Source organism: Canis aureus, chromosome 8 (assembly GCF_053574225.1).
Source record: "Canis aureus isolate CA01 chromosome 8, VMU_Caureus_v.1.0, whole genome shotgun sequence".
NCBI classification, from domain to species: Eukaryota; Metazoa; Chordata; class Mammalia; order Carnivora; family Canidae; genus Canis; species Canis aureus.
This window is the reverse complement of record NC_135618.1, coordinates 74,746,122-74,761,831: the sequence shown is the minus strand read 5'-3', so window position 1 is coordinate 74,761,831 and position 15,710 is coordinate 74,746,122. Positions and strand designations below refer to the sequence as shown.

General features: G+C 37.8%; 1 protein-coding gene and 1 non-coding gene across 13 annotated transcripts in view; one reads left to right on the top strand and one right to left on the bottom strand.

The window, feature by feature from the left end:
* Positions 1-15,710, bottom strand: part of AUTS2 (activator of transcription and developmental regulator AUTS2) — a 1,127,680-nt gene that overhangs the window by 533,451 nt on the left and 578,519 nt on the right. The gene's annotated exons all lie outside the window — the stretch shown is intronic.
* LOC144319858 (U4 spliceosomal RNA) lies at positions 7,250-7,390 on the top strand. Its single transcript, XR_013385556.1, has one exon. It is a non-coding gene; the product is annotated as a U4 spliceosomal RNA (small nuclear RNA).

Sequence of the window (15,710 nt, the reverse complement as noted above, 5' to 3'; positions counted from 1 at the left end):
GGCAACGATAAAATGATAATAAAATACTAGAAAAAATATAGATGGATAGATATTCACGTATCTCCGTATCTCCATGTCTCTAATATTTATCTCTTCCATGCCTGCGCTGACCTTTTCCTGGCTTGACTAATCATCATACATATACATACACACTTGCTAAAAGTCTCCATCTCCAAGATGCAAAATATTTTAGTAAATCATATTAAATGTGGTCATGAAAAACCAGAGTGAATATGAGCTAAAATGCATGATGGCGGGGGGGAATAACATGGACAGAGGAGTTAGGAGACTAGCTCTAATGCCAATTAATTAGCCATATGTCCTATAGTAAGTCACTTATCCTCAGAAATACCAGTTTTCTCCTCTGCAAATTAGGAGCCTGGAACAGATGGCTTTTAGAGTTTATTGTTTGGAAACTAATAGTTTAAAATTCTATGACTCTAGCACACATTCAATTCAAGGTATGAATTATTCTTTAAGGCTTACCTCTTCCAGGAAGTCCTTCCTGATATAGTTAGCAGGAATTATCTTTCCTTACTTTTCCCCTTATTCTATTATTTCCATACCTCTCTGTAGCAATCAAGAACATTGGTCAAAGGTCAAAGTTCAAATCCTAATCACTTATTAGCTGTGTGACCTTAGGTAAATGACTCAGATAAGACCCTCAGTTTCCTAAATTATCAAATACTGATAAAAATAGTAACTACACTTCATGGGATTATTAAGAGAACCAAATGAGATAATGTATGCAGGGTGATTAGAATAGTGCTTATCACTTAAGTGCTGAATGAATGCAAGGAGCAGTGGTTGTAATTGTGGTTTGTTGCTGAGTTTACCCAGCAACTTTGCTACTATGCTCTCCAATGTCTCTCTCTGTATCACACCTCTGATTTACCTTCTACAATTTACAAAGCTTCAAAGATGTTACTTTGATGATCCTGACTCAAAATCTTATGAGTTAGAAAAATACGTATCAAAGTGACCTTGGTTCAAGGGTATATTCATTCTTGTATATACCTGTCTCACCTACCAAATCATAAGCCGTTGAGAGGAATGAATGATAACTTATGCATCTCTTTCCCTCCCACCTGGCACCCAAAAGGTGCTCACCAGAAATTACCTGATTTTACCACTAGATGATGATTATAGGCATCTAAACACTGAAAAGCTGGGATGTGCTGCTTACATAATGTTTTGATTCATTCTGTCAATGTTCATCAAATATTCATTGAGTCTCTGCTATGCATTAGGCCCACACTAGACCAGACCAGGGCATTCTAGTGCATACTACACTGACGTGGTACCTGACCTCCTAGAGCTTACAGACTAGTGGAGACAACACACACTGTATCATTACAAAAACAACCGATCATAAACATGATTAATGTTACAAAGGAAATCAGTGAAGTGATGAAAAAAGATTTTATCTGATGTGATTAAAAAAAGACTTTATCTGTGTGACAGGAAAAAGAAAAAGCACAAAATAATGCTGATATTTATCAGGTTACCTAACTTTGAATTTTTCAGTGAAACCAGGTGACAGGCACAGCCACCAAACTGAAATAATCTACTTTATTTGCTATAGACAAAATTAAAATTTTAAAGTATTAGTCTTAAAAAAAATAAAGTATTAGTCTTGATTTCTGTAAGTTTAGAGTATCTAAAATAACTGAACTCATAGGCAGAATATGGAGACACAATTACTACGGTATATATGTGGATCTCTCATTCCCTTAGACCAGGAGGATAATATTTAATCTCTTAGATAAGGAAATCTCATACATCAGTTCAACATTTATTAGTTACCAGGTACTTACGATAGGCCCTGGGGATAAAGTGATAAATAGAAGGCTTCTGCCTTTCAAGAGTATGCATTGCAATGGGGAAAACAATTAACCAACAGGAATCCTAACAGGACTAAAACCTTTAAATTTAGCTTTACTTAATTATCTACAAATCTATTCTGCTATATAGTGCCACTTATTGAGCCACAGAGCACCCTATTACTTTTTAGGAAACACATGCACAAACATAAACAGACAGTTCTTTATCTCTTTCTCTCTCGGCTAATGGTTAATAACAGAAAAATGGATTGTTATTATGACCAAAACTGGTTCTATCACTTCATCCATTTTTTTTTTCATGGAATTCTAAGGAAAATGAGCTCCTGGAGGGAATAGACCATGTTTCTCTACCCCTGCAGTTCCACCAAAAACACTGAAGCAAGCAAACTGATGCTAACAATGTGGGAGTACAGAAGTGAGACCTATGGTGTAAAATACTGCACATAATTTTTTCTTAAAGATATCAAAAAATATACATTTGTAATTCTGAAAATATGAACCAAGGATAAAACATTTCTCTTTGTACAAATCACAATATATTCTTCCTTGGGGTCTGGGTGTCACCATCTAGCATCAAATAGGATAAATTGTTTTAAAAAAATGAAAACTTAAAAGAGGAAAAGTAATTGGTGTTATTTTTATTTATTTATTTTTAAGATTTTACTTATTTATTCATGAAAGACACACAGAGAGAGGCAGAGACACAGGCAGAGGGAGACGCAGGCTCCCTGCAGGGAGTCCCGATGCAAACTCGATCCCATTACCCCTGGGATCACAACCTGAGCCAAAGGCAGATGTTCAACCACTGAACCACCTTGGCATCCCATAATTGGTGTTATTTAAGAATGTTCTGCATATGTGTATGGACATCTGCGTATATGTGTCAAACAGGTAGCATTGTACATATACTCAGAAATAGAATGCATGTGTGTGGGTGAGGGATGCCCAGGCATGCATGTGTGCTTGCGTGCATGAGCCTGGAGTAGAGAGAATTTATTTTGTCTAGTTCCCTCCTTTTTCTGAGAAAACTAATGCTGAAAGAAGCTTATTTGTTACTCAAGAGCTAATAGCTAACAGGTAGCAGAAGTGGAGATAAGCAGGATTTTTTTCTAATAGAACCAACTGTGCATATGTACACAAAGTATCTAGCACATGGAAGAGTATTTAATTAGCCATCATGTCAATTTATTCTGGATATTAGCCGTAACTATCATTATATATACTGAATGTAAAAAAAGATGGTTTCTTAAATCTTTTCCCCAAGAGTACAATAATGATTATCTGAGCTTTGGACTTGCTATCACTGTACCTTTTCTGATCTCAAAAGATATGCAGTCAGGTGAACATTAACAGTACCTGAACTACAGAGCTTACCCTTAACTAATGTCCAAAAAAATTTTGCCTGAGTGTCTTGATAGGAAAAGGCAGTCATCTTCTATTTGCTGATTTCAATTTATTCCTTTAAAATGAAAATAAATACATGAGGATGATGTTTTATTTAAGAACCTAATTCCAGACACATCAATGTATTAATACATGTCCCTACAGATGCTGTCATTACTGATCAAATCTGAATTATTCTCCATCAGCTGCAGCAACCGGATATCCAGATGCCTGGAGAATAGCATAGTGCGAGATGGTTCTGAGGTGACATGCTCTGAATCCTTCCCGTGCCAGATGAAATTTAATTATACCCATTGTTTTTATTATTCAAAATACACTGACAGTTCATGTACTCAGCAAGAAATTCCCCTCTAGTTTATTCAGTATGGCTTTTATGCTAGGAGAAAGGCATTGTGGGCGGGGTGTGTCTCCCTCCCCCACCCCTACAAGGAGATAAGAGGCCACAAAAGCCCAGTTGATTTCCCCAGCCCAATTATTTCATTGTGCATTCTCCTCCTCAACAGCACTCCTTACCTAGGGATACAGTCCGCCTAAACACCACACACTTAATGGAGTCCCCGAAGCTGTCTCAATTTCATCTCTTCTAACTAATAGGCTGTGATACTTTCTCCCCAAACAGATCAAGCTCTTCTCTCACTCCACATCCTCTTCCGACAGAAAAGGAAAGGGTGGGGGAGAATCACTCTGATGAAAGAGTGCCTTCATTTCTGCTACTGCACCTTCATTACTGCCTAATGCTGCGTTTCTTTAGAGCACAACAACCTCACTTAATCCAATCTAGGAGCTTCTTTTTTCCAGATAATGACAATAATAGGTGTTTCCTTATTACTGTTAGTAGTTACACTGAACAGCAGGAATCTACACACTTTTGCAGTAGTTAACAGGCAGACAAGTCAAGTTTTGCTTTCTTTGAAAGATCTCTAAAATTGATTGCCCAGAGAATATTTTAGGACTGAGAGACAAAATAAGGAAGGAAGAGGAAAATGTAGCTTTCCTGAAACTTATAAGGTCTTTGGGATATATGTTCCTTGAGGTCAAAAATTTCAAAATTCTCCCCTTCTTTCTTCTACCATTCAAGAGTAGATTTAGTGTTAATATTAAAAGAGTCATTCCTATTCTGACTTGGATTTATGTCTTGAAAATGAGTCTGATTTCCAGATGTAGGCATCACTGTATCAAAAGGCCTCACTTTAGGGGCACCTGGGTGGCTCTGTCGGTTAAGGGTCTGCCCTCTGGCTCACGTCATGATCTCAGGGTCCTGGGATCAAGCCCTGCACCCTGCATAGGGCTTCCTGCTCAGTGGAGAGTCTGCTTCTCCCTCTCTCCCCTGCTCATGCTCTCTCGCTTGCTCTGCTGTCTCTCAAATAAATAAATAACATCTTTTTTTTTAAAAGGCCTCACTTTATCTCCTCATGGAGAGATATCATTTATGTTTTTCTTAATAATTAGCACTTACATTAGTAACAGTGTCTTACTGAGATTTTCCCATTCAAATATATAAGCATTTGGGGGAAGGATTTTTGAAAAAGAGTCTACTTGCTTTTTTCAAGACTAATTTCTTTAAAAATGTTACACATACTTGAAGATAGCATTCCTACCATCTTCCAGGGTCATACTCAGGTGAAGATTTCAAGAAAACCAATCAGAAACCTAGGTCCAAAATCAGGCTGAAGAAATACTATAGCAATTTCCTGAAATGTGACACCTCCTTGTCCCTCAGGGAAAATTTCTGTGCTGCCAGAGATAAGGCCTCTTATGTAATGTGGAAAAGAATCAAAATGGTTAAGTCGAATATCTCTTACACTGTGCTAGAACTCAGCAGCTCTCTTCTTAAAGCAAGACACAGCAGTAACATTTAATTACATTTGACGTTTAGCTTCGGGTTCCATAAGCCATCCTAAATTACCTTTTGGGTCAAAACAGAGCTGGATTTTCCTACTGACGACAGTTACTATTATCTTCAAGGTTAACATCCCTGATGGGCCTGGGGTGGAAGAGATAGCAAACATGTATTAACAAACTCTAGAAAGCATTCTGACAGTCCCTCAATAAAGTCCCCTCCCTCTTTGTGGCCCTTGCCCAGAAGGTAGGTGACCATGCTAACTGTGGTATTTCCTGGACAAGCATAGGGGTCATGTTTATTCCAAAAAGTGCCCAAAGGGGTTGTAGAAAAACCAGTGGGGGTGGTCTTCTGGTCAAGCTATTTATTCTGTTTATATCTGGGCAAGTTACAAACTTACACTGGGGGTTTCCAGGTTCAACAGTTGTTATTATTTTATAAGCAAAATGACAGATTTTGGTAAAACAGGGACCAAAGAGAAGAAAGTACTTTGGATACTAAATGCAGAGATGAGGAAGCCTAGAATTAATTGAATTAATTATGCTGAACATTATTCTTCTCAGGCAAGAAAGAAATCATAAGAGTACACAGGAAAATAATGAAAGATTATTTAAGTGAATTCTAGGTTGGATCTGAGATTTAAATAACCCTGACAGTAGGGTTACATGAATCAGTGCACTTTCTTCTCCAGAGGCAAACATATCTGAAACAGTCAGTGGCTACCATAGGCCTGCTTTATCATGTTAGAAAATTATTTTGGGTGAGTTTAACCTGAATAGTGCCCTCTACAGGGATTAACATTTTTCCGACTCTTCTGCCCAATGGTTTGTCTTATTGCAAAAATCAGTGATCTCTCTAAAGGCTCTTCATTCAGGCTCTGAAATCAGATGGCTGGCCCTGGGATCTCAGTTCTGTTGTTTATGAGCTATGTGACCTTGAGCAAGTCATTTACCTTGCTGAGCCTCAAAATTTACATCATAAAATGAGGATACAATTTAGTATCCACAGTGGTGTGGTTGAAAGACAATGCTGCATATAAAGTATCAGCACAGGACGCCAGGGTGGCTCAGTGGTTGAGCATCTGCCTTTGGCGAAGGGAGTAATCCAGGGGTCGGGGATGGAGTCCCACATCGGGTTCCTTGCAGGGAGCCTGTGTGCCTATGTCTTTGCTTCTCTCTATGTCTCTCATGAATAAATAAAATCTAAAAATAATAATAAAATTAAGTGTTAGCACTGTGCCTGGCATAGAGTAAGGACTCACTAAGTGTTAGTTCTATTAGTCTTCATGTTGTTCAAGACATACAACTGTCTGCACCTGTTTGCATTTTCTACTTCACTGACTTATATGATCATTGTTCATTAGTGTCTTCAAAAGCAGTTCTTTTCCCTCATTATGTCTGATGTGATGTGAACACGTTTTTAGATCACATCAAGAAACCACGAAGGGCTCAGGATTCTGTAGGTTTCTGTCAAAGCAGGTTGCTATCAGACTTTAAAGATAACAGATTTGGCATTACATCAGCAGGTCTAGATATAGTCAGGCCTGGTCCAAAGGGAAGACAAAGGATGCCATCTACGACTACACACTAAATGAATCCTACTGGGTTGATGGCATTCTCATCATTTGGCTTTCTTCCTCTCCTGAGCACATATTGACTTTCTCAGATTGCCGCTAAAATCTATCTAATGGTAGTTTTGCTAGGGTTCAAGTCATGCTTGCTTTTATGCCTGTAGGCCAAACTCTCACACTGACACAGAAGACAATAATGAATACAAGGAGCCTTCCTTTAACACCCCCACCCCCCTCTGTGTCATTTTGCTCCTGAAATTAGAATTCCATCCCCCACATTCCATTTGGAACATCAGCAGTCTCTGGAAGTAGTGCCTTGAGAGTTTATGCCTTCAGCTTTCAGCTTGCTGCAGTGTGACATGTACAGACCAATAAGGATTTTCCTGTCTCTACACTGACAAGTGAGAAGTGAGAACTTAAACATGCTAAAGGTAATTAGCACTACGGCCTTGTACAGTCAAGTTCATCCTAGCAGGCAAAACAAAGTGGCAGGTTCTATCCCACTCTCTCGTTGAGTTCCATGGCCTCCTCTCAGACTCTCATTTTCTACATCTGTGTTGAGTTAGTAACACTTTCCAATTAGCAAACTTTAGGTCTGCGCAGTGGCAGTATTGTAGCCAATGAGGTTTACCCAAAGCATGATTATTGCTAATTGAAAACTTTTCCTAATTAGCAAACTTCTATTAAATACAGACTTTGTTTGCTCAAGATATATCAGAAGTGACTTGAAAGGAGTAGCATAAACCTTTCATTTCATTTGGCAAGTTACAGCAATGAACTCGAAATCAATATTCTATTTGTCAGAATTAGAAGGCCCACACTGAATTTATGCATTCCCTAAGAAATTTTGTAAGAGACAGGGATCTTTTTCCCTTTGATGGCAAAAGTCTAATCAATAAAAGAGACACTCTTCCTAACAGAAAGAAAGGAAGGAACACAGGATTTTTTTTAGTACCTGCTATAAACTCTGTGAAAGGGCACTGTCACTGTGACTTCGTTTAATCTTCTCAACATTACTGAAGAAGGGATTACCAGGCTCACTTTTATAGTGAGAGTACAGTTAAAGTTAAATGACTTGCAGAAAAGCATACAGTTAAGGGCAAATGTTTTAAAATCTGGGTGTGTAAGGGGCGCCTGGCTGGCTCAGTTGGAAGAGCATGCAACTCTTGATCTCAGGGTCATGAGTTTGAGCCTCACGATGGGTATAGAGATCACTCCAAAATAAATAAATAAACTTTAGAAAAATACAATCTAGACGTGTAAACCCAATTACCACTTTCTTTGTCTGTTGTTATATGGAAAAAAAACCACTGCCTATTTACAGTTAAACTAAGACAATTAAAATGGTTACAAATTATCTTGTATTATTTATTTTGGAGACAAGAACATATGCAGCATGAGAATCTAAATAAACCTGGTAATTACCTTCTGACTGTACTATGAATCAAGAAAAAAAAATGACAAAATAAGCCACCCTACACTTTATAATGCATGTTCCTGCAATGCATGACTATGAAATAAGATATGAAAGGTGTTAATTTGATATATAAACAAAAATTTGGGCTTGTGTTACCAGCTTTCACATCACTAGGAAAGCAGTGGATCACATTATGGAACCATCATATATAATGTGACATATCACCATACTAACAAAAAGCACAATATCTGATATCCAATTGAATAAGGCTTCAACATACTATAGTTAAACCTAATGCCTGAAAAATATGCTGTGTTGATGTTTCTGGAAAGAACAGATCATCTAATCTCAAGGGTATATATCACCTTACAGACACGTTTTACAGTATTTCAACAGAAAATATACACAGAACAAAGTGTGAAATGGCTAACGATACAAGAATGAAAATACTATGGTGAAAATGCTTAATTTCTTCACTCTGAGCTAAATTACAAGCAGTGAGATAACATAAGAGTGTGCACCTTGTAAGTCCTTGAGTAAACTCCTTTTCCTTTGTAAGCATTAAAAAAGCTATATTGGGTTAAACAGAATTCAAGCAACATCCGTAAAAAGAAAAGTAACACAACTGGCAACCCAAAGCTTCTGCAGATTCCCATTTCCCCAGTAATCACCTCCAATGAGACCTAGGGAACTAGCGCTCCATGACAATACACTGTCTAATGAGAGCTTATCTCAGTACTGGAAAAGGGTAACTAGAACTCAGCTCAGCCCAGCCTATGAGATTGACACCCCCACTGTCAGAATTTGGTTCAGCAAAAACTATGCACCAGTGAAGAAATTTGTGAAATGATCACCGAGTAGCAATAGACAATTAAGGAATTTAAAACAGCTGCTAGGAGAGCAACATGCCAACTGGCAGGAAAAAGTTTTAATACTAATGATCATATTTAAAAGAAAACAAACGTACCCCTTTTCTCCTTAATGGACAGTATTTCTCATTCTATTCAAATGTCCACCTCGGCAAAAGAAATTCTACAAGGCTTTACTAGCAAAGGTTTTAATTTCATTAAATACTAATCAACACTTATTACTGTATCTTTGGCTAAAACCTCAGGTATGGTAGAATGTGCAAAGGGAAATGATAGCAGGAAAAAGGTGCCAGGCTGGAAAAGCAATACTCCTTCTTACTGTGATATTTATTAGATGCATAACAAACATTTGGCCCTGTAGCCTCTTGGGATCAGAAGTGATCTAGATCTCATAATGTAAACATTCTAAGATGAAGCATCATGAGCAATCCAGCTATTATTCATTCTTAACATGATCCTCCTCAAATCACAATCAACCTTGTGATCACAAATAACCCCTTCATGCTGACACACACTGCTCTACAGAAGGTGGTTTCACCAGACGGCCAACAAATGGATACCAGCAAACTCAGTGTGTCTAGGTGATCAGCATTTTCAAAAAATAAAGCTGATATCTCAGGTTATCTATAGGTCAGAACTCTTCTCTCTCCCTCAATACCAAGAAATGAACAAAAAGAAATTCTGAGGGGCTCAAGAGAGAGGCCGGCAACTGTTAAGTGCCAAGAACACTGCATACATTATCTCATTTAATATGTCACAGCTATGTTTGTACCCATCTTACAAATACAGAAATTGAGACCCAGGCACACAAAATAGCCATCCACAAAGATATCTTGATTATCCCCCAAATGGTATCACAGGAATTAATCTGGCTTCAAACCTTATGTGCGTAAGAACCTCTCCTTCTTAAGGAAATTGGCAATCAAACATTTCCTAGTCAAAATTCAGCACCCTAGTTGGGAATCTGGTTTACATAGCAAAAAACTACAATCCCAGTTTTCTGCTGAGATTTCCTGTCCTCTTTCTCAAACTCTTATTTATCCAGTCTTGGCCATAGGATGTCCCTCTTCAGTTTTTGACTCACATGATTTTGCTTTAATTATCATCTAATTAGAACTGGTAGGGTCATTTATAGGCACTCTCTCCTGAGAAATGAGGTGTGGGCCTATGCAAGCAGTTCTCCTTTTGAGTCACTGATATCATCTCTGGTACATACAGCTCATGGTCCTTCTTTCATCAGTTGCTCTGGGTAATCATGGATACTGAGCAATCCTGGCAGTTCTCGCTACAATTCTTAAATGTTTCTTGGAAATTTCTGGCTTATTCAAAATTTCCTATGGGCACATTTCCTTTTTTACAGATAAAGAGAAATATCTCTCTGAACTTTTAGACAACTAGTTTATAGAGGAAAAAGAACTTCCATTTATGTCCAAATGGTGGAATTCCCTAGCAACAGAATGCACAGTTCATACGTAGAGTATGCTGAGGATCCTCCTCGTACAAAGTTCTTCAGAAAATTCTAAAGAAGCCTTCAACATCCTCCAGACTCATGGTACAGTCACCAATACTACAGTTTTGTTCTCAAGCTCATACCTGATGGGCAGCTGATTTCAGATGGGCTCATAGCTAACTCAACTTCCACTCTCCAGATGGAACTTTCCTTCCCTTTTGCTCCTTAGCATATGTCTTCCTAGACCTCTTTCCACGAATCTAACCCCTTCCCCTCTCCCAGGAAGATGGTGTCACAACTTATCTTCTCCCTGATCTCAGAGTACTGTCACTCTTTGTAGCCTCTGGGCCCCTCACAGAGCACTTGTCCTCCTCTTCCTCCTCAAAGACTTCCTATAAAATACTTGGCCTTTCAAGCCTGGCTCTTACTCAGGCAGCAGTTGTGGAATCATAAAATCCTACTCTCAATAAAACAAAGGTGCGCATGTTTTACTCCTCTCCATTTAGAAGCACTTAGCAAGTGCCTGGCACATAACAGCATTTGATAATTGTCAGTGCATCACCATTACTAATGAATGTGATGGGATACGGAAGTAAATGAAACATTTATCACCTGTTAACTAATTCTGGGTTATTTTTTAATATGACTTGTTTTTCAAAAACCTGGATTTTATCAAGTGAATTATTACATGCTCAAAGCTTAGACCCTTCCCTTTACTAGATAAACAAGAAAGTCATTCTGGCAGGAGTAATGGTGGGCCAACAGCACAATGCCCATTAATATTATAAAGATATCTTCGAGTTAACGTGGCACAAGGACGAGCAGCTTTCTTTTTTGATGTGATTTCAAAACAAGGCCAGTTGAGCAAGTCTGATGATCTATTTTCTTCTTCCTCTCATTATTGCACATGCTGATTCTTAGATGTCTGGTATCAACAGAATACTGCTTGGAAATATATGCAGCCTAAGAATCCATAAACTTTAATAAATGCAGATAATTTTAATGTCAGAAATAGGTAGTGGTGACAAAGCTTCCCTCATGGAAAATCAAGGCTGGAATGACTGCTTTACTGTAGTCTCATTTTTCACAAGATGGCCTCTTAATCACAAAGGAAAGACTTGGCCAAATGGATATTTAAGCAGAATCCAGTCTATGTGCACCCAAAAGATAAGTCTTAAGGGAAAAAAAAAATTTCATGTAAATATCGTAATCAGAAGCCAAGATAAATGAGGGCACCTGCATGGCTCAGTTGATTAAGCATCCAATCCTTGCTTCAGCTCAGGTCATGATCTCAGGGTGGTGAGATCAAGCCCCACCTCAAGGCCCCACACCCAGCATGGAGCCTGCTTAAGACATTCTCTCTCCCTCTGCACCTCACCTCTTAAAAAAAAAAAAAAGCCACAATAAACTATTTTTAATAGGTAATTATCTTAGTTTCTTTACATATGTCTGGTATGATATCATATATATGTATGTGTGTGTATGTGTTTTAGATCAAGTGTAAAATGATTAATGTTTCCTTAAAGTTATCCTAAATACCACTATAGATGATACAAAAACTATATATATTTTTTAATTTACTTATTCATGAGAGGGGCAGAGACATAGGCAGAGGGAGAAGCAGATTCCCTGAGGGAATCCGATGCGGGACTTGATCCCAGGACCCCTGGATCACGACCCCAGCCAAAGGCAGACGCCCAACCACTGAGCCACCCAGGCATCCCACAAACACTATTTTTAAACTTAAAATCACAGCTATTCTGAAAATATAAACTGCCCCTAAACACCACACAAATACTTGCATATGTGACTATCATGTTGAGAGTAGAACATTACAGATAAAATGGAGTGGAAACTCGTCACTGTCACTAGTTATATTCTCAAGTCCATGTAACTTTTTAAACTCTTTGGAATGGCTTTCCTACTGATCTCCTACTAATCTATTAAATTCATTGTCAAGCTGAAATAAGATTTGCAAAAGCAGTATATAGATTAGTGTTTACAGAGCCAGAATACTTGAGTTTAAATCCTGACTCTACCACTTACTAGCTGCAAGACTTTGGGCAAGTTATTTAACCTCTACTGTCTCAGTTTCCTTATCTGGAAAACAGGGATAATAAAAGTACCTACCTCACAGAATTACTCTAAGGGTTAAATAAAGTTATTAAAATTATACATTTTAAGTGTGGTATGAGTATTAGAATTATATTATATTATCATTATTATTATATATTATATTATTTATAATATAATATATTATATTATTATTATTATTATATCATATTATAATATATTATCATTATATTATTATCTGTCTTTGCAGTAGCTGCACAGCTTATGTCTTGGTTCAGAAATGGCAGTAAGCAACAAATACAGGCAAAAAGACAAACTATAATAACAACCAACACTCTACTAGCACACGAAAACAATTCTACAAGAGTAAAAAGCTCTTCATCCTATGCAGAAAAGAGAGCTTATTAAAACCTGATAGGTGTGCCCAATCCATACCAAAATATCTCCTCCTTCAGGATGGGCAGTATTTCTTATGGAAATCTGCATTTTCTAAAACATTTATCTATTGCTTTCATGTAAAATTTTAATACTTAGTACAATATTTTTTCCTCAACAAATTCTAGGTCTAGATGCCCACTCTCATGCTGTTCCTGCTGGGCAGCAGGGGCTCAGTTCCCCTATGCCACTAGTGATGACCTATTCCAAGAATAATGTGAAACTCCTATCAGGTATGAATCAGCTTTTGTGATTCTTTGATTCTACATATGGAAAGATGTGAAGGTCTATACTACATAGGCTTGACTTTAGCTTACGAATGCTTCTGAAAAGCTCATCCTAATATCACCTCCGAAAGTAGAATGAAATGTCTTCCTGACTGATCTTCAACCCTAAATGGCTGCTTTAGCTCTTCTTTCTTTGCAAGCCACAAATTCAATAATCCATTCAATCTTTAGATAACCTGATGCATGTCCTCCTGCCATCACAAAGAGTAAGACAAGTGGCCTTACACACCAGAAAAGACTTCCAAGGGGCTTGATTTTATTATGAATAACTGTCAGAAAAAGTAGCTTAATATCATCTGGGCCCAAATCCAAACTTTTGACTTTTATACCTTAAATTATTTGCTGTCCCTGGATAAGAAAGTGTCAACAGTGTTGAAATGAATGCCCACACATAAGTTAGTGATTATCAATTTATGAAGGGCCTACTTTGTGCCACCCTGTGCTAAACAAGGAGGATATAAAATTTCAAGAAATTTAAAATCTAATGGAAGAGACAGATACATAAATAACTGTAGTGAAAGATAGCACACAGTTAACTATTTCAAAAGCACCTAATAGTCACATTTGGTAGCAGCCACATGAATCTCACTTTCATGTATGAACTATAATTAAGATGAACAGTTCTGGAGGAAATATAGATTATTTCAAAATATAGCCTTGAAATAATGGAAGCATCCCCCCAAATCTGTTTACGCATCCAGCTCAGTCACAACAAAGAAATTCAATATTGTAAGAAAAGGATCCTCCCTGGGTTTGGTTTCCTCAGATGCATACCTCTAACTTCTGGAAGACAAACATACCAGAGGGCACCCTGTCTGTAGCCACCAGATCAATACAAGGGAATTTTTTCTCTTCTTTGGTATCAGACAGCTTTTGGACCAAAAATTAGAAGGTTGGAAAAGCCTCAAACCTTAAAATAGGTAAAATTTTGTCTCTGGCTAGCCAGAAGGGAAAAGACAGGACACCTCACGTCCAGAAGAAATGGAGAGTCAGAAGAAGAAATTCTCATTCTCGACGGCAGACAGTCCAGAAAGCCTTCTCTACCTCCTGCACAGGCTTTCCCTCCAGCTGTGGCACTTGCCTCCTCTGGAGCCAGTTTGGAAATTACTTTCTATATTCTGTGGCTACTCTTGTTTAAAAAAAGAAGTATAGAACCAACAGGATTTCTTTTTAAGATCAGGCATGATAACTATACTGAATTGAATATGCTTTGTAGAAAGAAAGAAAGAAAGAAAGAAAGAAAGAAAGAAAGAAAGAAAGAAAGAAAGAAAGAGAGAGAGAGAGAGAAAGAAAGAAAGAAAGAAAGAAAGAAAGAGGGAGGGAGGGAGGGAGGGAGGAAGGAAGGAAGGAAGGAAGGAAGGAAGGAAGGAAGGAAGGAAGAAAAAAAATAAGGTTTTTTAAAAAAAAATCAAAGAAAAGTTGTTGATGGAAGAACTGATAAATCACCAGTAGGCTGAAGTGACAGAAGAAAATGACAGGCTTCTTAAAGAAAATCGGAGTCTTCTGAACTTCCCTCGACTACTCACCCTCACTGGTCAAACTGGAATAGATTATTTCTCCATTAAATACACCCACTGAGTTCTATGTTCTATTAAATTTCCTTCTTTAAATTTCAGTTCATTCAGCTGTTACAAAATGGCATAACTAGATTATAGGTGTGTTTGTGAAGCTTTCTTCGGCCCCAAGCTATTTCGGCTAGGGAACTGCTAGAGGAACACTCCCCATACTCCATGGTTAATTAGTGAGTATTTCATGTAAACTGAGGGGGGGGGGGGGTCCTCAAGCTGTGCGAGGCAGCAGATACTGCCTCTAATATATTGTTCTGTGGGATTTTATCCACCACGTAAAGTTCTAAGAATTGTGTGACTGTGAATAAACGCTGAAGATGACATCCACAAAGAAGTCAACAGAGAAAATGATTAACCAAATTGAATGCTTTTACAATATTACTCCTACAATAGTAAATTAAATACAGTATCGCTTAAACGGCACTTGAGGCAAAAATATAACTTACACTTTCATTATTTAGCATTAATGCCACCACAATTTCCTGATGAGGAAATTAAGTCACAGAGCAGTTAAATTACAAGAATAAAACCTAATACTCAAAACCAGGTATCCAGAGTCCAAGAGAATGAACCTTCTGTTGAAACAAACAAAACTGGTTTATGTGTATGTGGGCACTTTTTATTTTTTTTAGAGGCAGTTTTAGAAGATAGAATTTTTTGGACCAGATTTGTTCTGATAATTACCTCTCTCTAGAATCCATTCTAAACCTCTAATAATTGTCATATGGGATCACACTATCACAACATTCTGATTCTACTTCATGGGAACCATCAAATGATGGGGCTGCAAGTCACAGCTTGCTGGTTCTTACCTGAATCAGACAGGAGACATAAGAGGGCCACATAAACTCTCAGGGAAAGGGTATCAACAGACAGATTGCTGTAGAGAAGACAAATTCTCTAAGTTCTTGGCTGGGGCCCTTATAACAAAAGACAAATTAATAAGAAAAGAA